Source organism: Pelobates fuscus, chromosome 2, assembly GCF_036172605.1.
Source record: "Pelobates fuscus isolate aPelFus1 chromosome 2, aPelFus1.pri, whole genome shotgun sequence".
In the NCBI taxonomy this organism is placed as follows: Eukaryota; Metazoa; Chordata; class Amphibia; order Anura; family Pelobatidae; genus Pelobates; species Pelobates fuscus.
In genome coordinates, this window is record NC_086318.1 from 23,798,057 (window position 1) to 23,822,027 (window position 23,971).

The 23,971-nt window shown below is 48.0% G+C and overlaps 1 protein-coding gene across 1 annotated transcript in view; it reads right to left on the reverse strand.

The window, feature by feature from the left end:
* The window catches only part of RP1L1 (RP1 like 1), a 67,057-nt gene that overhangs the window by 13,627 nt on the left and 29,459 nt on the right, over positions 1 to 23,971 (reverse strand). The gene's annotated exons all lie outside the window — the stretch shown is intronic.

Sequence of the window (23,971 nt, forward strand, 5' to 3'; positions counted from 1 at the left end):
GCTACGTTCCATTAAATGGTTAGTATGTCAGTCTGTCTGTAAAGAAAACTAAAAAGTTATATTTCAAGCAAGGACAGGTCTGTGTAACTGTTTGGGAAAATTACACTCTAATCCCTACATTACCAAAACCACACATACATGATTGTCCAAGTATTTGATAGTAGTAATACCCCCAGAATTGTGTATGCACACGTTTGTCAACGGCAAGCAAAATGTATTTCTTGTAAACAAAATTAATTTTCAAGTGGTGACTTTGGAGGAGGTCTGCCCATTTGACAAACAGAATCAGCAATACCATTAGAGCCCCAGCGATGAGGGGTTTGCCACTCTCCCTGCCCCAAGGTAATTAAAAAGGGCAAGAAAAACAAACATAATCTCCCCACACACAGTCACACCCACAAACAATATACAGGGAATACATGGGGACAATGTAAGAGAATTGCAGAATTCCTGGGAAATATGTTATGTGTTCAAAAACATTATTTACCTTACTTTTTTTTTCTATTTTCGTAAAATCATTATTTGGTAATTGTTTTTATTTTATTTCTGTTTAACAAAAAGTTCTACATTAAAAAAAAATATCCCTCAAATAGTGCCATGGGCGACCGTCTGAAACAAAACTATGCATTTTTATTTGCCGTACATGATTCAATCATCCCCCTCCATTATTATTAGCCATTTTTAGGACCTATCTGATCAGAAAGTTCAACAGGAATAAACACAAACATTGAAGAAGAAAGTTCAACAGGAAATGAACTCCCCTAAACTCAACTTACATATTGTGGCTCTACCAAATAAAATATTATGGGTAATTTGCTACAAGGTTAAAGAACAATGCCGTGTGTAGGTGGTAGAAAAAGACTAGACCCCTCTTTATCAGACCAAACTCCAATAGAACAAAGCCTGATTAAAGGTTAACTATTCTTAATCTCCTAATACCTCTGTATTTATAGATCCCCCAAGAAGCGTGAGCAAGAGACAAATGGACAAAACAAATTCTATTTCAGTGCTAACAGACAATGTTGTGATAACTCACAAATATTACTAGCAGAATGTCCTGGAAATGATTTAAACTATAGTGCTGTCTGCTGTGCGTAAAATCTGAGATTGCAAAACCGTTTATTATTTGGTTTAACTATGGTTAAAAACTTCAGGTAAGATACATCGTGGCCCTGTGTCCAGCAATACACAGTTTGCCCAATAATTAAAGATACTTGATGATTTAAAATTAACATTTTAGCAGACATAGAGCAACGGAGATGGTATAGGTTGAAGACACCTGTAAATACAAGCATTTTGCTAGTGGATGGTGATCAATCTAATTTTCCGTAAAAGAAATACAGATAGTTACTAGGGGTGATGGGTGGAGTATTCACCTGATATTCACATTCTACTGATATTCAAAGTCTAGGGCAGGCATAGGCAACCTTCGGCACTCAAGATGCTGTGGACTACATCCCCCATAAAGCATCATGGGAAGTGTAATCCAAAACATCTGGAGTGTCGAAGATTGCCTATCCCTAGTCTAGGGTCTAGTGTGACTTTATCATCCTTGTGACGTCTTTGTGCAAAATAATTCATAATACGTTATCCTATCAGTCTCTTTATTTACTTTTCCCATCCTCACGCCCTAAAAACCTGTCTGATCCTGTATGTCTGGGATACTCTGTTATCGATCAGTAATCCTGCAATTTCACATGACACTCGATATCGAATGTTCACATTTTTATTTCTAGCATTGATTTATATAACTAGAATACTATCCCTTGCACACTGAGGCAGGTTTACAAAATCTGACAATGTTTCCTAGCTATATTTGCCCTGGAATAGATATCCGCGTTGTTCTTATTTCTATACATGATTTGATTATCTATATAGGACAGGTAGAGCCTATTTACATATATTCTAATAAATATAAAAAGTGTATTAATACATGGTGTTATTCTATTTATTACTACATTAACAAATTACAGAAATTAAATATAATCTAGCAAAGTTACCTTTGTGTTTATAAGCTCCAAACGAAAAATGAGTTATTCTCAAAGAGCTACGGAGATTTGCAATATGTTGTGGCTGAGTTCACTCAGATGCTGTTTGCAAGTTACAGAATGCCAGTATAGCTAAAATAGAGGTTTATTCAATAAAACAAAATGTACTTTAGTTTGAAAGAAAACAATCCGATACAACTAAAACAGATATAAGCAACAGTGCTTTTAAAAAATATATATATTGTTTTTTTCCTAAAAAATATAATTACACTTGGGATTTGACCTCATTATGTTGTACCTTGCATTAGTTTGGCAACATAACTAATGTTAAGTTTTTATGCATAAGGATAAAATGTAACAACTACTATATGCTATTATAAAACTATAGACTATAGCATGGGTCGTCAACCTGGTCCCTACCGCCCACTAGTGGGCGTTTCAGGATTCCAGGTGGGCGGTAGGGATTTCGGCGGCTAAATCCTCTGTTTGAGAGAGTGGGTGGCTGGGCTGGTGGGGCTGGGGCTGGGCTGACAGACCTAATCATTCTGATTAATCCTCCCCTCAGACTGTGCCAGCCTGTCAGTCCGAGGGGAGGAAGGAGGGAGGAGCTGGGGGCTGGTGTGGCTGCCAGCAGCTGCAGGGAGACCTCTCAGTCTCCCTGCACACTCTAAAATCATTCCGGTCGCATGCCCCGCCCCCAAACAGAAGCTCTGCCTCCTGCCCTCAAGCTCCACCCCCACACGTTACTGGGAAGCTGCCCACCGTACCAAGAGGACACTGAAAGGTATTTACCTTTTTCAGCCCCCTACCCACCATTCAAACGCCCCCACCTCACAGACAGTCCCTCTACCTACCTCACAGCCCACTATCCACCTCACAGCCCCCTACCCACTATACTGCCCCCCTACCCACCTCACTGCCCCTACCCACCTCACTGCCCCTACCCACTATACAGCCCCCCTACCCACTATACTGACCCCTACCCACTATAATGCCCCCTACCCACTATAATGCCCCACTACCCACTATAATGCCCCACTACCCACTATAATGCCCCACTACCCACCTAACAGCCCCCTACCCACTATACTGACCCCCTACCCACTATACTGACCCCCTACTCACTATACTGACCCCCTACTCACTATAATGCCCCCTACTCACTATAATGCCCCTACTCACTATAATGCCCCTACTCACTATAATGCCCCCCTACCCACTATAATGCCCCACTACCCACCTAACAGCCCCCTACCCACTATACTGACCCCCTACTCACTATAATGCCCCTACCCACTATAATGCCCCCCTACATACCTCACAGCCCCTCTACCCACCTCACAGCCCCCCTACCCACCTCACAGCCCCCCTACCCACCTCACAGCCCCTACCCACTATAGAGCCTCCCTACCCCCCTTACAGCCCCCTACTCACTATAGAGCCCCCCTACCCACCTCACAGTTCCCCTACCCACTATACAGCCCCCCTATTCACCTCACAGTCCCCCTACCCACTATACAGCTCCCCTACCCACTGTAAGGCTTCAGACAAGCAAGCTATCACTGGCCACCAACTGTCAGTAAGGCTCCAGACAAGCAAGCTACCACTGGCCACCAACTGTCAGTAAGGCTTCAGACAAGCAAGCTATCACTGGCCACCAACTGTCAGTAAGGCTTCAGACAAGCAAGCTATCACTGGCCACCAACTGTCAGTAAGGCTCCAGACAAGCAAGCTATCACTGGCCACCAACTGTCAGTAAGGCTTCAGACAAGCAAGCTATCACTGGCCACCAACTGTCAGTAAGGCTTCAGACAAGCAAGCTATCACTGGCCACCAACTGTCAGTAAGGCTTTAGACAAGCAAGCTACCACTGGCCACCAACTGTCAGTAAGGCTTTAGACAAGCAAGCTACCACTGGCCACCAACTGTCAGTAAGGCTTGAGAACGATCTACTGAAGTTCCGCCGGAGCTTAAAAACAGCTTTATTTGCTCAGGCGTACGGGATGACATGAATATTTTTAACTTGGTCCAAATGCATGTGATTATAATGCTGTTGTTTGCTGGATATTGTTTTGTCTGTTTTTTATTGCTGGTATGCGCATCGAGACCCTATGGGTAATAAGACTGCGTTTCTTAAGAATTTTTAATAAATAAATAAATAAATAAATATACTGCCCCCCTACCCACCTCACAGCTCCCCTACCCACTATACTGCCCCCCTACCAGCTATAGAGCCCCCCTACCAGCTATAGAGCCCCCCTACCCACCTCACAGCCCCCCTACCCACCTCACAGGCCCCTACCCACCTCACAGGCCCCTACCCACCTCACAGACCCCTACCCACCTCACAGGCCCCTACCCACCTCACAGCCCCCCTACCCACCTCACAGCCCCCTACCCACTATAGAGCCTCCCTACCCCCCCTTACAGCCCCCTACCCACTATAGAGCCCCCCTACCCACCTCACAGCTACCCTACCCACTATACTGCCCCCTACCCACCTCACAGCTCCCCTACCCACTATACTGCCCCCTCCCCACCTCACAGCCCCCCTCCCCACCTCACAGCCCCCCTACCCACCTCACAGCCCCCCTACCCACCTCACAGCCCCCCTACCCACCTCACAGCCCCCCTACCCACCTCACATCCCCCCTACCCACCTCACATCCCCCCTACCCACTATGCAGCCCCCCTACCCACCTCACAGCCCCCTACCCACTATAGAGCCTCCCTACCCCCCTTACAGCCCCCTACCCACTATAGAGCCCCCCTACCCACCTCACAGCTCCCCTACCTACTATACTGCCCCCTACTCACCTCACAGCTCCCCTACCACTATACTGCCCCTACCCACCTCACAGTTCCCCTACCCACTATACAGCCCCCCTATTCACCTCACAGTCCCCCTACCCACTATACAGCTCCCCTACCCACTATACTGCCCCCCTACCCACCTCACAGCTCCCCTACCCACTATACTGCCCCCTACCAGCTATAGAGCCCCCTACCCACCTCACAGCCTCCCTACCCACCTCACAGCCCCCCTACCCACCTCACAGCCCCCCTACCCACTATAGAGCCCCCCTACCCACTATAGAGCCCCCCTACCCACAATAGAGCCCCCCTACCCACAATAGAGCCCCCCTACCCACAATAGAGCCCCCTACCCACAATAGAGCCCCCCTACCCACAATAGAGCCCCCCTACCCACAATAGAGCCCCCCTACCCACAATAGAGCCCCCCTACCCACCTCACAGCTCCCCTACGCACTATACTGCCCCCCTATTCACCTCACAGTCCCCCATCCACCTCACAGTCCCCCATCCACCTCACAGTCCCCCATCCACCTCACAGTCCCCCAATCCACCTCACAGTCCCCCTATCCACCTCACAGTCCCCCTATCCACCTCACAGTCCCCCTATCCACCTCACAGTCCCCCTATCCACCTCACAGTCCCCCTATCCACCTCACAGTCCCCCTATCCACCTCACAGTCCCCCTATCCACCTCACAGTCCCCCTACCCACCTCACAGTCCCCCTACCCACCTCACAGTCCCCCTACCCACCTCACAGTCCCCCTACCCACCTCACAGTCCACCTATCCACCTCACAGTCCCCCTACCCACCTCACAGTCCCCCTACCCACCTCACAGTCCCCCTACCCACCTCACAGTCCCCCTACCCACTTCACAGCCCCTCTACCCACTATACGGCCCCCTACCCACCTCACAGTCCCCCTACCCACCATACAGTCCCCCTACCCACCATACAGTCCCCCTACCCACCATACAGTCCCCCTACCCACCATACAGTCCCCCTACCCACCATACAGAACCCCTACCCACCATACAGAACCCCTACCCACCATACAGAACCCCTACCCACCATACAGAACCCCTACCCAGCTTACAGAACACCTACCCAGCTTACAGAACACCTACCCACCTTACAGCCCCCCCATCCACCTTACGAAAATCGAACCAGATAATATTTAGTCTCGCAGCATCAACCTCAAGGACCTCATTAATCACTAGTAAAGGTAATTTCAATTTACTTTATTGTTTTCTCATTAAACTTTATAAAGTTAAAAAAAACATTATAAACATGGATAAAGTAGAAATAAAAAGATAAATGTACATACATTTATTTTATTTTTAAAAACACCCTCCTTTCTAAAAAATATTCCGCACTTGCGCAAAAACTGGTGGGCGGTAAGGAAATTTTTCCATCAAGAAAGATGCATTAGTGGGCGGTAGGTAGAAAAAGGTTGACTACCCCTGGACTATAGAGATATAAAGCAACCCATTGTGCCCTTGTAATAATTGTCCCACTATACAGCAGATCAGCATTATGCAGTATACATCAGGTAACATTGATATCTGCCAACTTTGCCAATCTCAAGATAGACTATCCGAGGAGCAAGAAACCCAGACTGTGTCTATAATAAGGGAGGTAGAATGGTGGGCATCAAAGTGTCTATATTATTTAGCAGTCTGTGGATTTCTATTCAGGATTATTAACTAAAGAAGACATCTATGTTAAAATAATGAGAATAATTAAAAACAATTAATAATAACATGAAATAATTGTTTACAAAGGAGTTATTTCTGATCTCATACTTTTCCCAAATGTTTTATCCGTAATATTTCCCAGAGCAACGAATAGAACAAGGTTTGTTTGATATGATATGCCACTGGGCATCACATACCACTTCAATGTTCATAGGGAATAACCTTTTCTATATCAAAATTCCTTTCCATGTCAGACAGTTTCCACAGTTCAAACTGAATTGCAGTGAAAAACCTAAAGGATAGCTGGCATTCATTATAGCCAGGAGAGACATTCCTGCCAGTCTGGAGAAATATGTGTTCTGTAGCACAATGTTCTGTAGCATTAGGATAATGAAAACAAAGAAAGTATGTAGGATGAATCCTACCCAAGAAAACGTTTCTTCCCTAATTACTCTAATTATTCACCAGTGCCTGGAATACATCAAGGATGGCCCTAAAGGAACATTTACAAATCTGAAATCCTAACATTTTGCATTCAGTTAGAATTAATAGGGTTGTTCTTTATATGAATATCATGTGAGTTCTGAGACTAGCATTGTGTCACAGTGTCATGGTATAGAAATCCAGGGAATTCTGAAACTAGCTCGGTGTCACAGTGTCATGGTAGGAATATTATGGGAATTCTGACACTAGTGTGCTGTCATTATGGAATGGTAGGTATATTTCGGGTATTCTGACACTAGCTGACGAACTGAGGCTTGTGTCGTGTGCTTGGAGGGGCCTGCTGACCAGCCTCTTACCAAAAGACTATGGGCCCTTTAAAAACTATTTGAACAGACTTGGTTCGTGGGATTTTATATTTGGTTCGGGAACCGAACAGCCGCACAAACTGAAGATCACCATGGAGCTTGTTAAGCCTCTGCTTGGGATATCCTGGAAATTATTAAACTAGCTCGGTGTCATGGTAGGTATATCCCGGGAATTCTGGCACTAGCACTGTGTCCTGATAGGTATATCCAGGTAATGCTGGCACTAGCACGGTGTCATGATAGGTATATCCCAGTAATTCTGATGCTAGCTCAGTGCCATTGTAGGTATATCCTGGGAATTCTGGCACTAGCTTGGTGCCTTAGTAGGTATATCCTGGGAATTCTGATACTAGTTCGATATTTGCTAGTTTTTCCGTATTGATTTTTTCACCATATTTTCTTTTGCTTGCAGTTTTCTGTGATTGGAATCCACAGTGCATAATTAACATCACAATTGAGTAGAGGATCTACCTATGAAATTACCGTCCCATATATATGGGGAATATGAACTGTATATAGTTGTAAATAGTTGTAGATTTGTGTATATACCATGAATTTCAGTTACGTGTATTATATATGAATTTATTTTCTACAATAGGAAAGATCATTGATTTATACGTTCTATTCACATGAATTACACACAAACTGGTGTACAAAAAATTAATTTTTTTCTTGCATATCTATATATTGATTATCCAATTTTTTTTTATATATGCATAATATATGCATTCGAGTGAGGTATTAAGATTGATTTTTTGGTAGGTATATCCTGGGAATTCTGACACTAGCTCCGTGTCATGGTAGGTATATCCTGGGAATGCTGACACTAGCTCAGTGTCATGGTAGGTATATCCTGGGAATTCTGACGCTTGCTCGGTGTCATGGTAGGTATATCCTGGGAATTCTGACACTAGCTCCGGGTCATGGTAGGTATATCTTGGTAATTCTGACACTAGCTCCGTGTCATGGTAGGTATATCCTGGGAATTCTGACACGAGCTTAGTGTCATGGTAGGTATATCCTGGGAATTCTGACGCTAGCTCGGTGTCATGGTAGGTATATCCTGGGAATTCTGACACTAGCTCGGTGTCATGGTAGGTATATCCTGGGAATTCTGACGCTAGCTCGGTGTCATGGTAGGTATATCCTGGGAATTCTGACGCTAGCTCGGTGTCATGGTAGGTATATCCTGGGAATTCTGACAAGAGCTCAGTGTCATGGTAGGTATATCCTGGGAATTCTGACGCTAGCTCGGTGTAATGGTAGGTATATCCTGGGAATTCTGACACTAGCTCGGTGTCATGGTAGGTATATCTTGGTAATTCTGACACTAGCTCCGTGTCATAGTAGGTATATCCTGGGAATTCTGACACGAGCTTAGTGTCATGGTAGGTATATCCTGGGAATTCTGACGCTAGCTCGGTGTCATGGTAGGTATATCCTGGGAATTCTGACGCTTGCTCGGTGTCATGGTAGGTATATCCTGGGAATTCTGACACTAGCTTCGTGTCATGGTAGGTATATCTTGGGAATTCTGACACTAGCTCCGTGTCATGGTAGGTATATCCTGGGAATTCTGACACGAGCTTAGTGTCATGGTAGGTATATCCTGGGAATTCTGACACTAGCTCCGTGTCATGGTAGGTATATCCTGGGAATGCTGACACTAGCTCAGTGTCATGGTAGGTATATCCTGGGAATTCTGACGCTTGCTCGGTGTCATGGTAGGTATATCCTGGGAATTCTGACACTAGCTCCGGGTCATGGTAGGTATATCTTGGTAATTCTGACACTAGCTCCGTGTCATGGTAGGTATATCCTGGGAATTCTGACACGAGCTTAGTGTCATGGTAGGTATATCCTGGGAATTCTGACGCTAGCTCGGTGTCATGGTAGGTATATCCTGGGAATTCTGACACTAGCTCGGTGTCATGGTAGGTATATCCTGGGAATTCTGACGCTAGCTCGGTGTCATGGTAGGTATATCCTGGGAATTCTGACGCTAGCTCGGTGTCATGGTAGGTATATCCTGGGAATTCTGACAAGAGCTCAGTGTCATGGTAGGTATATCCTGGGAATTCTGACGCTAGCTCGGTGTCATGGTAGGTATATCCTGGGAATTCTGACACTAGCTCCGTGTCATGGTAGGTATATCCTGGGAATGCTGACACTAGCTCAGTGTCATGGTAGGTATATCCTGGGAATTCTGACGCTTGCTCGGTGTCATGGTAGGTATATCCTGGGAATTCTGACACTAGCTCCGGGTCATGGTAGGTATATCTTGGTAATTCTGACACTAGCTCCGTGTCATGGTAGGTATATCCTGGGAATTCTGACACGAGCTTAGTGTCATGGTAGGTATATCCTGGGAATTCTGACGCTAGCTCGGTGTCATGGTAGGTATATCCTGGGAATTCTGACACTAGCTCGGTGTCATGGTAGGTATATCCTGGGAATTCTGACGCTAGCTCGGTGTCATGGTAGGTATATCCTGGGAATTCTGACGCTAGCTCGGTGTCATGGTAGGTATATCCTGGGAATTCTGACAAGAGCTCAGTGTCATGGTAGGTATATCCTGGGAATTCTGACGCTAGCTCGGTGTCATGGTAGGTATATCCTGGGAATTCTGACACTAGCTCGGTGTCATGGTAGGTATATCTTGGTAATTCTGACACTAGCTCCGTGTCATAGTAGGTATATCCTGGGAATTCTGACACGAGCTTAGTGTCATGGTAGGTATATCCTGGGAATTCTGACGCTAGCTCGGTGTCATGGTAGGTATATCCTGGGAATTCTGACGCTTGCTCGGTGTCATGGTAGGTATATCCTGGGAATTCTGACACTAGCTCCGTGTCATGGTAGGTATATCTTGGGAATTCTGACACTAGCTCCATGTCATGGTAGGTATATCCTGGGAATTCTGACACGAGCTTAGTGTCATGGTAGGTATATCCTGGGAATTCTGACGCTAGCTCGGTGTCATGGTAGGTATATCCTGGGAATTCTGACACTAGCTCGGTGTCATGGTAGGTATATCCTGGGAATTCTGACGCTAGCTCGGTGTCATGGTAGGTATATCCTGGGAATTCTGACGCTAGCTCGGTGTCATGGTAGGTATATCCTGGGAATTCTGACAAGAGCTCAGTGTCATGGTAGGTATATACTGGGAATTCTGACGCTAGCTCAGTGTCATGGTAGGTGTATCCTGGGAATTCTGACAAGAGCTCAGTGTCATGGTAGGTATATCCTGGGAATTCTGACGCTAGCTCGGTGTCATGGTAGGTATATCCTGGGAATTATGACGCTAGCTCGGTGTCATGGTAGGTGTGACGAAACCAATCTCGCCACATTGTATTGGAGGAGCCTGGTTGCCCGCCTGCTGCCTCTGGACTATGGACCGGCAGCTAAAGGGTTAATTTTACTGTGCAGAAGGATTTATTTCTCCCTTTCTGCACAGCAGTTCGGTAGATTTCATCTACCGAACAAACAGCCGTTCACCAACCTCCCCAGAGCCGTGGGAAGCCGGCCGGCGTTGTTAATTGGCCACCCAGAAGCTGGAGTGTGCTGCCAATTTACCTCCCTGAAGCTGCGGTTTATTGCCTGTTAACTGTGTGGCCGCTGTTACACTTAGCGGCCGCTAGGTGGCGCTGTTCTGGAGCTCCCCGGACAGCCAGCACTTTTCTGCCCGGCTTTCATGCACCAAAATCGGACACTTTTCCGTGCAGGCACCGCTGAACCTCCAGCCCCTGGTTCTCATTCGTATGAATTTGGTGAATGCATGGAAATTCGGTATTTTATGTTTTATGTGAACTGTAGTAACCCAGATAGCCTGCCATGGAGCCTGTTCATATAATTAAAGACTTTGGCTCCATGGCAATTAAAATGTATTTGTGTGATCTGGGTGCCATTCACCTAATAATGTGCACCCAGACCTGAGCTATCTGGGGATATGTTACATGTCTGTGTTTTATGTATAAAATGTGTCTGTATGTATTTTAAAGTGATAGTCTGTTTCTGTGTCACCATGTGCATAATGGAGTCTGGCCTTTGTCTTAGGAGATAATTGAATTACTTCATTAATTATCTCCAGGGCAGGGAGGAGGAAACCAAGATGCATTGTGGGAAAGTATTGTGGCTGTGTGTACGAAAATGATACATGTCTGTCTGCTGTTTCAGTCTTCCATCTGGTCCCCTAGGGGAGTGTCCACCAGGTGGGAGACCTGCATAAATACAGGGGCAGGTAGCCCTGAATAAACAGACCACTGCTTGACCTTCAACACGGAGCCTTGTCTCGTTCTTGGGGGGATTCACTGTATGCTGTTGGAGATTTGACTGCTAGGAGTGTAAGCTGATGTCTGCTTTTCCTATTCATCTGCTAGCAGCTATTTGTGAGGTTCCAGCTGGAGTGCTACCTTATTCACCTATATCCAGTTCGTGAGTTCTGATGTTCTGCAGTAGCTGTGCCTTTCTGAGAAAAGGGGATTATCGCCTAAACGGATTTTAACCCCTCATATGCTGAAACGGTCCGTTACAATTGGTGGCAAGCGGCGGGATCGTTCCTACAGCCAGAAGGACAGCTACAGAACACCATTTCTTTGGATTTACAATTTGAGGACAACGCATGTCTGAGTACAGCGACCCTGACAGCACCAGGATGGAACCAGCAGTGGAGTACAATAAGGGTGACATGGATGACCGGGATGCAATAAGGAAAGGCATCTGGTACCAGGCCCTGGATAATGTACAATACCAGCGGGGTGAGAGTCTCCCCAGTGAAGAGCAGCGGTTGCAGAAGCAAGTGGCCCTGCGGATGCCCTTCCTGGGAGAGCAGCCCCTGGAGGAATGGGTGAAGGAACTAGAGCACCGGGTATGGCAGGAGCTATGGCTGGAGGATGCCTACCAGGCGCTCTGGTGGTATATGGCACAGTATATACCCTGGACAGCCGAACATGACAAGCCAGAGGGAGAGGAGTTTGATGGTCCTGGCTTGTTATGGGAGTCCTTTGCAGAGCCTGGCTTCGGGAGCCCTGCGCAAACCAGACTGCAGGACATTTTCTATGAGAGGGAGGCTAGGCATGAGTGGGATGACCCCCATGAGGTAGAGCAAGACCTGGCTCACCTAGCAACCCTGGAGTGGGAACTGGAGCAAAACTACCAAGATCTCTTCCACTTCATTGGGAAGGCTCAGCAGGACAGTAAGGTGACAGACCCAGATCCAGACCCCTTCCGCTGGGAAGATATTGTAGAGATTTACTGGGAAGAACCCCAGGTGGCCGGTAGAGATGGGACCGAGGTCTCTCCACCGGTCCTGCAGGGAATTGGGATCCCAGTCTCCATTCCCCAGCGGCAGGCTGAGTTACAGGGGGCAGAGGTAGTTGGTCCTACCCCCCAGCAGCAGAGTGATATGCCGGGAAGGCAGTGTGAAGTGCAGGGAGAGGAGAGCAGCGTCCTCCCTCCCCAGCGGCAGGCTGAGTTACAGAGGGCAGAGGTAGTTGGTCCTACCCCCCAGCAGCAGAGTGATATGCCGGGAAGGCAGTGTGAAGTGCAGGGAGAGGAGAGCAGCGTCCTCCCTCCCCAGCGGCAGGCTGAGTTACAGGGGGCAGAGGTAGTTGGTCCTACCCCCCAGCAGCAGCGTGATTTTTTGGGAATAGAGAGCACAGTCTCCTTTCCCCAGCGGCAGAGTGTCCAGCAGGGAATAGAGAGCCCAGTCTCCTTTCCCCAGCAGCAGGACACTGTATTGGGAGAAGAGACAGTCGGTCTCCCTCCACAGATGATGGAAGTATGTATGGGAGAGGAGCTTGCTACCACCTCTCCCCAGCGGCGGATCATTGATATGCAGGGAATAGAGAGCCCAGTCTCCTTTCCCCAGCGGCAGAGTGTCCAGCAGGGAATAGAGAGCCCAGTCTCCTTTCCCCAGCAGCAGGACACTGTATTGGGAGGAGAGACAGTCGGTCTCCCTCCACAAAGGTGGAAAGTATGTATGGGAGAGGAGCTTGCTACCACCTCTCCCCAGCGGCGGATCCGTAATGTGCAGGGAATAGAGAGCCCAGTCTCCTTTCCCCAGCGGCAGAGTGTTCTAGTGGGAGAGGAGCCTGTTACCCCCTCTCCCCAGCGGCAGCTTAATATACCAGGGGGAGACTGTAAACCCCCCACCGGTGCAGATGGGACCGTGGTCTCTGCACTCACCACACAGGGGGTAGGGACGGTCGGTCCTACCCCCCCACGACAGAGCTGTGTATCCAAGGGGGAGACAACCGGTCTCCCCACTCAGCAGCAGAGCTATGCAACTAAGGGGGAGACAGTCCGTCTCCAGCAACCAGGCTCCAACCAGACTACTCCGGTGGTAGTGCTGGCACCAGGACAGAGTACCGCTGGTCTCTGCCCACTCAGCAACCCACCAAGGCAGCCTACCAGTCCCCTACACAGCCGTGGTGAGGCACCTGGACAGGGACAAACTTCGCCTCTACCCAGGTGTAGTAACTATTTATTGTGGGTGGGCTGTACTGTTTTTTTTGCTTTGTGGGTGGGTTGCTGGACTAACAAGGGCACTGACCGGCAGGAGGTCAGGTACCCTGTTAGTCTTTTTGGAAAGGGGGAGAGATGTGACGAAACCAATCTCGCCACATTGTATTGGAGGAGCCTGGTTGCCCGCCTGCTGCCTCTGGACTATGGACCGGCAGCTAAAGGGTTAATTTTACTGTGCAGAAGGATTTATTTCTCCCTTTCTGCACAGCAGTTCGGTAGATTTCATCTACCGAACAAACAGCCGTTCACCAACCTCCCCAGAGCCGTGGGAAGCCGGCCGGCGTTGTTAATTGGCCACCCAGAAGCTGGAGTGTGCTGCCAATTTACCTCCCTGAAGCTGCGGTTTATTGCCTGTTAACTGTGTGGCCGCTGTTACACTTAGCGAGGTAGGTGGCGCTGTTCTGGAGCTCCCCGGACAGCCAGCACTTTTCTGCCCGGCTTTCATGCACCAAAATCGGACACTTTTCCGTGCAGGCACCGCTGAACCTCCAGCCCCTGGTTCTCATTCGTATGAATTTGGTGAATGCATGGAAATTCGGTATTTTATGTTTTATGTGAACTGTAGTAACCCAGATAGCCTGCCATGGAGCCTGTTCATATAATTAAAGACTTTGGCTCCATGGCAATTAAAATGTATTTGTGTGATCTGGGTGCCATTCACCTAATAATGTGCACCCAGACCTGAGCTATCTGGGGATATGTTACATGTCTGTGTTTTATGTATAAAATGTGTCTGTATGTATTTTAAAGTGATAGTCTGTTTCTGTGTCACCATGTGCATAATGGAGTCTGGCCTTTGTCTTAGGAGATAATTGAATTACTTCATTAATTATCTCCAGGGCAGGGAGGAGGAAACCAAGATGCATTGTGGGAAAGTATTGTGGCTGTGTGTACGAAAATGATACATGTCTGTCTGCTGTTTCAGTCTTCCATCTGGTCCCCTAGGGGAGTGTCCACCAGGTGGGAGACCTGCATAAATACAGGGGCAGGTAGCCCTGAATAAACAGACCACTGCTTGACCTTCAACACGGAGCCTTGTCTCGTTCTTGGGGGGATTCACTGTATGCTGTTGGAGATTTGACTGCTAGGAGTGTAAGCTGATGTCTGCTTTTCCTATTCATCTGCTAGCAGCTATTTGTGAGGTTCCAGCTGGAGTGCTACCTTATTCACCTATATCCAGTTCGTGAGTTCTGATGTTCTGCAGTAGCTGTGCCTTTCTGAGAAAAGGGGATTATCGCCTAAACGGATTTTAACCCCTCATATGCTGAAACGGTCCGTTACAGTAGGTATATCCTGGGAATTCTGACGCTTGCTCTGTGTCATGGTAGGTATATCCTGGGAATTCTGACACTAGCTCCGTGTCATGGTAGGTATATCTTGGGAATTCTGACACTAGCTCCGTGTCATGGTAGGTATATCCTGGGAATTCTGACACGAGCTTAGTGTCATGGTAGGTATATCCTGGGAATTCTGACGCTAGCTCGGTGTCATGGTAGGTATATCCTGGGAATTCTGACACTAGCTCGGTGTCATGGTAGGTATATCCTGGGAATTCTGACGCTAATTCGGTGTCATGGTAGGTATATCCTGGGAATTCTGACGCTAGCTCGGTGTCATGGTAGGTATATCCTGGGAATTCTGACAAGAGCTCAGTGTCATGGTAGGTATATACGGGGAATTCTGATGCTAGCTCGGTGTCATGGTAGGTATATCCTGGGAATTCTGACGCTAGCTCGGTGTCATGGTAGGTATATCCTGGGAATTCTGACACTAGCTCGGTGTCATGGTAGGTATATCTTGGTAATTCTGACACTAGCTCCGTGTCATAGTAGGTATATCCTGGGAATTCTGACACGAGCTTAGTGTCATGGTAGGTATATCCTGGGAATTCTGACGCTAGCTCGGTGTCATGGTAGGTATATCCTGGGAATTCTGACACTAGCTCGGTGTCATGGTAGGTATATCCTGGGAATTCTGACGCTAGCTCGGTGTCATGGTAGGTATATCCTGGGAATTCTGACGCTAGCTTGGTGTCATGGTAGGTATATCCTGGGAATTCTGACACTAGCTTGGTGTCATGGTAGGTATATCCTGGGAATTCTGACGCTAGCTCGGTGTTATGGTAGGTATATCCTGGGAATTCTGACACTAGCTCGGTGTTATGGTAGGTATATCCTGGGAATTCTGACGCTAGCTCGGTGTCATGGTAGGTATATCCTGGGAATTCTGACACTAGCGGGGTGTCATAGTAAGTATATCCTGGGAATTCTGACACTAGCGGGGTGTCATGGTAAGTATATCCTGGGAATTCTGACACTAGCTCTGTGTCATGGTAGGTATATCCTGGGAAATCTGATGCTAGCTCGGTGTCATGGTAGGTATATCCTGGGAATTCTGACACTAGCTCGGTGTCATGGTAGGTATATCCTGGGAATTCTGACGCTAGCTCGGTGTTATGGTAGGTATATCCTGGGAATTCTGACGCTAGCTCGGTGTCATGGTAGATATATCCTGGGAATTCTGACACTAGCTGGGTGTCATGGTAGGTATATCCTGGGAATTCTGACACTAGCGGGGTGTCATAGTAAGTATATCCTGGGAATTCTGACACTAGCGGGGTGTCATGGTAAGTATATCCTGAGAATTTTGACACTAGCTTGGTGTCATGGTAGGTATATCCTGGGAATTCTGACACTAGCTCGGTGTCATGGTAGGTATATCCTGGGAATACTGACACTAGCTCGGTGTCATGGTAGGTATATCCTGGGGATAGTGACACTAGCTCTGTGTCATGGTAGGTATATACTAGGAATTCTGACACTAGCTCGGTGTCATGGTAGGTATATCCTGGGAAATCTGATGCTAGCTCGGTGTCATGGTAGGTATATCCTGGGAATTCTGACACTAGCTCGGTGTCATGGTAGCTATATCCTGGGAATTCTGACGCTAGCTCGGTGTTATGGTAGGTATATCCTGGGAATTCTTACACTAGCTGGGTGTCATGGTAGGTATATCCTGGGAATTCTGATACTAGCGGGGTGTCATGGTAAGTATATCCTGGGAATTCTGACACTAGCTCGGTGTCATGGTAGGTATATCCTGGGAATACTGACACTAGCTCGGTGTCATGGTAGGTATATCCTGGAAAATCTGATGCTAGCTCGGTGTCATGGTAGGTATATCCTGGGAATTCTGACACTAGCTCGGTGTCATGGTAGCTATATCCTGGGAATTCTGACGCTAGCTCGGTGTTATGGTAGGTATATCCTGGGAATTCTGACTGTGGCGAAACCAGCTTCGCCACTGTGAACTGGAGAGGCCTGGTTGCTAGCCTCCTGCCCGCTGACTATGGCCCCTGGACATGTTGCACTTTAAAAACTATATTTGGGCATGTAATAATTTATATTGCTGCTACTGGCCCTTTAAAATCAGCGATGGACATTTTGGGACTACTGTCCCTTTAAGACTGTGAAGCATGTTCTATTGTACTGCCTGTATATTGTATATGTATTCATGTGTTAAGTTTAACCTGCAGCATTCACCTGATTGTTCGGTAGAATCACTCCATTCATTATATTGAGTGAAACTACCGAACAACCAGACCACCCAGGAATAAGTGTGCCTCCAATTACAGTTTGCAACAATGTTGCAAACGGGTAATTGGCAATCCATGTAATGTATTCTTTGTCCTCTGGGTGGCCGCCATTCGGGAAACAAACACGTGGCGGCGGCCATCTTAAACTACCGAACAGCGGTGTTTTGCCGTCGAGTGTCTGGAACTAAAATCGGACACTTGACTAGGCAAACACCGCTGAGACCTCCATACTTCCAGAAATTCGTATGGAAACTACCGAATGACCCCCCGTTCGGTAGAAAGAGCCCCATAAACAAGGGAATTCATTCAAACCCTCTCCAGGCTCTATAACACAGGCAATTCGTCTGTTTTCATTCCCTTGTTTGTGACCGACCGCAGGGCCAAAATGCATGGAACTGTTTTCGGATACTTTACCCATGCGGTCGGTCAAATCTTTAAAGTTCCATAACTCCTGAACCATTTATCCGAATGGGCTGATTCTTGCATATGTTGTCCCCCTGAATAAGGGCTATCAGGGGATACCTGTTTTGGAGGTGTAGCATATGTATTTGGGGTACATCCAGGAATTGGGGAAAAAGGTGTACAGTATAATTGTGTTAAGTGTTAATCTAAGGGGAGGAAATGTGTGGGAGGTACATCCATGTGATTGGTTAATTTCATCCTCCCCCTGGGAGTGTCCTGTATGTACTTGTTGGTAATAAAAGCCAGACTGGGTGTCCCAGTCTTGAGTTCCTGCTTAACCCTCAAAATGGAGTGTCGTCTCGTTCTTGGGGGGGATTGGATTGTAAGCCGATTGTATGCTTTTCTTGTTCAGCTGTTCCAGTTCGGAGTGTTATTTCGTATCCAGATCGGGAGTGTGGTGTTCTGCAGTAGCTGTGCCTGTCTCCAGAAAAGGGGATTATCGCCTAAACTGGGTTTTACCCTCTTGTAAGTGAAACGGTCCGTTACATTGGTGGCAAGCGGCGGGATCGTTCCTACAACCAGAGGGACAGCTACAGACAACACCATTTCTGGATTACAAATTGAGGGCAACGCTAGTATCCGTACAGCGACCCTATCTACAAAGGAAATCAGGAAAATGGAAGGAGACAGAGTCGCAGCTGCTGCAGCACCTCCGAGGGAGAAGGAGGAATCCGAGTTTGCCAGGGAATATAGGAGCAGGATGGCTCTATTCTCACCAGCCCGAGCGGAGCGGATGGCAGACCGGGTCTACAACGATGTACAGGCGTACCTCATGCTGCGAACGACGCAGAGGAACCAACAAGCTGCGGGATTGTTCCCACAGCCAGAAGGACAGCTACAGAACACCAATTCCTTGGAGTTACAAATTGAGGGCAACGTTAGCATTCGTGCAGCGCCCCTGGCAGCAGAGGTATCCAGCGACTTGGAGCAGACAAGTATGGAAGGCTCTGACGCTGAAGATGATTTTATGGCCAAGGTGAGGCAGCAAGTGGCCCAGTATGGGGGTTATATATCCATGGACACATTCCAGGGGATCTGGAACCAGGTCATGGCTGAGCAAAACTCAAAGATGGACGAAGAGTATGATGAGCAGGAAGAGTGGTACAGCAGCAGAGTAGAGGCTGCATCCGAGGAGGTTAGCCGCCCCCCCCGAGGCGGCAGGAAGAACCCGAAGTAGGGGTCCTCATAGATTGGTCCTGTGAGGAACCACAACAGGCAGGTGGAGATGGGACCGAGGTCTCTCTACCGGCCCTACAGGGATGCTGGGCAGTCGGCCCAGATCCCCAGCGGCAGTGTGTAACCCAGGGAGCTGATGGTGTCGTCCATCCTCCCCAGCGGCAGAGTAAGTCCCAGGGAGATGAAGGTGTCGTCCTCCCTCCCCAGCGGCAGGCTGAGTTACAGGGGGCAGAGGTTGTTGTTCCTGCCCCCCAGCAGAAAAGTGATGTGCCAGGAAGGCAGTGTGAAGTAAAGGGAGCGGAGAGCAGCGTCCTCCCTCCCCAGCGGCAGTGTGTGTCTCCGGGAGCTGATGGTGTCGTCCATCCTCCCCAGCGGCAGTGTGTACCCCAGGGAGATGAAGGTGTCGTCCTTCCTCCCCAGCGGCAGGCTGAGTTACAGGGGGCAGAGGTTGTTGTTCCTGCCCCCCAGCAGCAAAGTGATATGCCCGGAAGGCAGTGTGAAGTGAAGGGAGAGGAGAGCAGTGTCCTCCCTCCCCAGCGGCAGTGTGTGTCTCAGGGAGCAGAAGGTGCAGTCCTTCCTCCCCAGCGGCAGTGTGTACCCCAGGGAGCAGAAGGTGCCATGCTTTCTCCACAGCGGCAGTTTGCCATCCAGCGAGAGGAGCTTGTTACACCCTCTCTCCCATGGCAACCTAACCCACCAAGGGGAGATGTTAAGCCCCACAACTGTGCAGATGGGACCGTAGTCTCTGCACTTACAGCACAAGGGATAGGGACGGTCGGTCCTGTTCCCCAGCCTCAGTGTGATGGATCCAAAGGGGAGACAGTCGGTCTCCCCCTCCGGCAGTCGAGCTGTGCACCTAAAGGGGAGACAGTCAGTCTCCAGCAACCAGGCGCCCACCAGACTACTCCCGTGGTAGTGCTGGCAACAGGACAGAGTACCGCTGGTCTCTGCCCCCTCAGCAACCCACCAAGACAGCCTACTCGTCTCCCACCCAGCAGTGGTGAGACACCAGAAATTGGACAGAATTCTTCCTCAACCAGATGTAGTAACCGGTTAGGGGGGGTGGGCTGCTCTGTTATTTCTGTTTCGTGGGTGGGTTGCTGGACTAACCAGGGCACTGACCGGCAGAAAGTCAGGTACCCTGTTAGTCTAATTGGCAAAGGGGAGAAATGTGGCGAAACCAGCTTCGCCACTGTGAACTGGAGAGGCCTGGTTGCTAGCCTCCTGCCCGCTGACTATGGCCCCTGGACATGTTGCACTTTAAAAACTATATTTGGGCATGTAATAATTTATATTGCTGCTACTGGCCCTTTAAAATCAGCGATGGACATTTTGGGACTACTGTCCCTTTAAGACTGTGAAGCATGTTCTATTGTACTGCCTGTATATTGTATATGTATTCATGTGTTAAGTTTAACCTGCAGCATTCACCTGATTGTTCGGTAGAATCACTCCATTCATTATATTGAGTGAAACTACCGAACAACCAGACCACCCAGGAATAAGTGTGCCTCCAATTACAGTTTGCAACAATGTTGCAAACGGGTAATTGGCAATCCATGTAATGTATTCTTTGTCCTCTGGGTGGCCGCCATTCGGGAAACAAACACGTGGCGGCGGCCATCTTAAACTACCGAACAGCGGTGTTTTGCCGTCGAGTGTCTGGAACTAAAATCGGACACTTGACTAGGCAAACACCGCTGAGACCTCCATACTTCCAGAAATTCGTATGGAAACTACCGAATGACCCCCCGTTCGGTAGAAAGAGCCCCATAAACAAGGGAATTCATTCAAACCCTCTCCAGGCTCTATAACACAGGCAATTCGTCTGTTTTCATTCCCTTGTTTGTGACCGACCGCAGGGCCAAAATGCATGGAACTGTTTTCGGATACTTTACCCATGCGGTCGGTCAAATCTTTAAAGTTCCATAACTCCTGAACCATTTATCCGAATGGGCTGATTCTTGCATATGTTGTCCCCCTGAATAAGGGCTATCAGGGGATACCTGTTTTGGAGGTGTAGCATATGTATTTGGGGTACATCCAGGAATTGGGGAAAAAGGTGTACAGTATAATTGTGTTAAGTGTTAATCTAAGGGGAGGAAATGTGTGGGAGGTACATCCATGTGATTGGTTAATTTCATCCTCCCCCTGGGAGTGTCCTGTATGTACTTGTTGGTAATAAAAGCCAGACTGGGTGTCCCAGTCTTGAGTTCCTGCTTAACCCTCAAAATGAAGTGTCGTCTCGTTCTTGGGGGGGATTGGATTGTAAGCCGATTGTATGCTTTTCTTGTTCAGCTGTTCCAGTTCGGAGTGTTATTTCGTATCCAGATCGGGAGTGTGGTGTTCTGCAGTAGCTGTGCCTGTCTCCAGAAAAGGGGATTATCGCCTAAACTGGGTTTTACCCTCTTGTAAGTGAAACGGTCCGTTACACTGACACTAGCTGGGTGTCATGGTAGGTATATCCTGGGAATTCTGACACTAGCTCGGTGTCATGGTAGGTATATCCTGGGAATACTGACACTAGCTCGGTGTCATGGTAAGTATATCCTGGGAATACTCACACTAGCTCGGTGTCATGGTAGCTATATCCTGGGAATTCTGACGCTAGCTCGGTGTTATGGTAGGTATATCCTGGGAATTCTTACACTAGCTGGGTGTCATGGTAGGTATATCCTGGGAATTCTGACACTAGCGGGGTGTCATGGTAAGTATATCCTGGGAATTCTGACACTAGCTCGGTGTCATGTTAGGTATATCCTGGGAATACTCACACTAGCTCGGTGTCATGGTAGCTATATCCTGGGAATTCTGACGCTAGCTCGGTGTTATGGTAGGTATATCCTGGAAAATCTGATGCTAGCTCGGTGTCATGGTAGGTATATCCTGGGAATTCTGACTCTAGCTCGGTGTCATGGTAGCTATATCCTGGGAATTCTGACGCTAGCTCGGTGTTATGGTAGGTATATCCTGGGAATTCTGACACTAGCTGGGTGTCATGGTAGGTATATCCTGGGAATTCTGACACTAGCGGGGTGTCATGGTAAGTATATCCTGGGAATTCTGACACTAGCTCGGTGTCATGGTAGGTATATCCTGGGAATACTGACACTAGCTCGGTGTCATGGTAGGTATATCCTGGGAATACTCACACTAGCTCGGTGTCATGGTAGGTATATCCTGGGAATACTGACACTAGCTCGGTGTCATGGTAGGTATATCCTGGGGATACTGACACTAGCTCGGTGTCATGGTAGGTATATCCTGGGAATACTGACACTAGCTAGGTGTCATGGTAGGTATATCCTGGGGATACTGACACTAGCTCGGTGTCATGGTAGGTATATCCTGGGAATACTGACACTAGCTTGGTGTCATGGTAGGTATATCCTGGGGATACTGACACTAGCTCGTTGTCATGGTAGGTATATCCTGGGAATTCTGACACTAGCTCGGTGTCATGGTAGGTATATCCTGGGAATTCTGACACTAGCTGGGTGTCATGGTAGGTATATCCTGGGAATACTCACACTAGCTCGGTTTCATGGTAGGTATATCCTGGGAATTCTGACACTAGCTGGGTGTCATGGTAGGTATATCCTGAGAATACTGACACTAGCTCGGTGTCATGGTAGGTATATCCTGGGAATACTGACACTAGCTAGGTGTCATGGTAGGTATATCCTGGGAATACTGACACTAGCTCGGTGTCATGGTAGGTATATCCTGGGAATACTGACACTAGCTAGGTGTCATGGTAGGTATATCCTGGGGATACTGACACTAGCTCGTTGTCATGGAAGGTATATCCTGGGAATTCTGACACTAGCTCGGTGTCATGGTAGGTATATCCTGGGAATTCTGACACTAGCTTGGTGTCATGGTAGGTATATCCTGGGAATTCTGACACTAGCTGGGTGTCATGGTAGGTATATCCTGGGAATACTCACACTAGCTCGGTGTCATGGTAGGTATATCCTGGGAATTCTGACACTAGCTGGGTGTCATGGTAGGTATATCCTGGGAATACTCACACTAGCTCGGTGTCATGGTAGGTATATCCTGGGAATTCTGACACTAGCTCAGTGTCATGGTAGGTATATCCTGGGAATACTCACACTAGCTCGGTGTCATGGTAGGTATATCCTGGGAATACTGACACTAGCTCGGTGTCATGGTAGGTATATCCTGGGAATATTGACACTAGCTCGGTGTCATGGTAGGTATATCCTGGGAATACTCACACTAGCTCGGTGTCATGGTAGGTATATCCTGGGAATACTCACACTAGCTCGGTGTCATGGTAGGTATATCCTGGGAATACTCACACTAGCTCGGTGTCATGGTAGGTATATCCTGGGAATACTCACACTAGCTCGGTTTCATGGTAGGTATATCCTGGGAATTCTGACACTAGCTGGGTGTCATGGTAGGTATATCCTGGGAATACTGACACTAGCTCGGTGTCATGGTAGGTATATCCTGGGAATACTGACACTAGCTAGGTGTCATGGTAGGTATATCCTGGGAATACTGACACTAGCTCGGTGTCATGGTAGGTATATCCTGGGAATACTGACACTAGCTAGGTGTCATGGTAGGTATATCCTGGGGATACTGACACTAGCTCGTTGTCATGGAAGGTATATCCTGGGAATTCTGACACTAGCTCGGTGTCATGGTAGGTATATCCTGGGAATTCTGACACTAGCTTGGTGTCATGGTAGGTATATCCTGGGAATTCTGACACTAGCTGGGTGTCATGGTAGGTATATCCTGGGAATACTCACACTAGCTCGGTGTCATGGTAGGTATATCCTGGGAATTCTGACACTAGCTGGGTGTCATGGTAGGTATATCCTGGGAATACTCACACTAGCTCGGTGTCATGGTAGGTATATCC